Source organism: Chrysochloris asiatica, unplaced genomic scaffold, assembly GCF_000296735.1.
Source record: "Chrysochloris asiatica unplaced genomic scaffold, ChrAsi1.0 scaffold00405, whole genome shotgun sequence".
Lineage (NCBI taxonomy): Eukaryota > Metazoa > Chordata > Mammalia > Afrosoricida > Chrysochloridae > Chrysochloris > Chrysochloris asiatica.
The window spans coordinates 1,439,196-1,439,877 of NW_006408923.1; positions in this window are offsets into that span (position 1 = coordinate 1,439,196).

A 682-nucleotide genomic window follows, 5' to 3' on the forward strand; every position below is an offset into this window, starting at 1 on the left:
AGCTCAATCTTTTTTTTTTTCCCTCTTCTTTCTTCTCCTGGTTGAGCTCTGATCATCCAGTCATCCGGTCCAGGTCATGTGGGTACTATCTGCCCGTGTGGGTATTCTTGTGCACATGCCCTCTCTTCCCATCAGCTGGCAGCTCCATTCTCCACTTGAGTCCTCCGTGGCCATGACACTGGCTCTGGGCCCAGGAGTCGCCAGGTCTCCTCACACTGCTTGCCAACCAGGTCCCCAACCAGGTCCACGGAAGCCCACTGAATATTGTAAGGCTTAGCTCACCACTGCATTGCTGCCTTTACCCCACTTCTCCCCATCGGTGGTGCGTGTGGTCGCCAATCAGAGCGTGCATTTCCACCGAGTCTCAGTCTTGTAAGGGGGCCTGCGTTGAGAGGACCCGACCACCTGTCCCGATGTCTCCTAGGGAAGTGACCCATCTGTTCCTGTAGTAACAGTCCATCTGCCTCCATTGTTTCGTATTTTTCCTGTAGGTCTTTCATTCGAGAAGTATCTTCTATTCTTCTCGCTGCTCCGGCCTGGTCAGCCTATCCTTTCAAGTGGAGATTTCTCATCTCTGGTGATCTGGAGGTGGTTCTGGTTTCTACCTACAGTTTTATGTATTGCAAAGGCTCCTCAGGAAGCCTCATTCACTGGGTACGCTGTAGCCCCATTTTAGGTATTC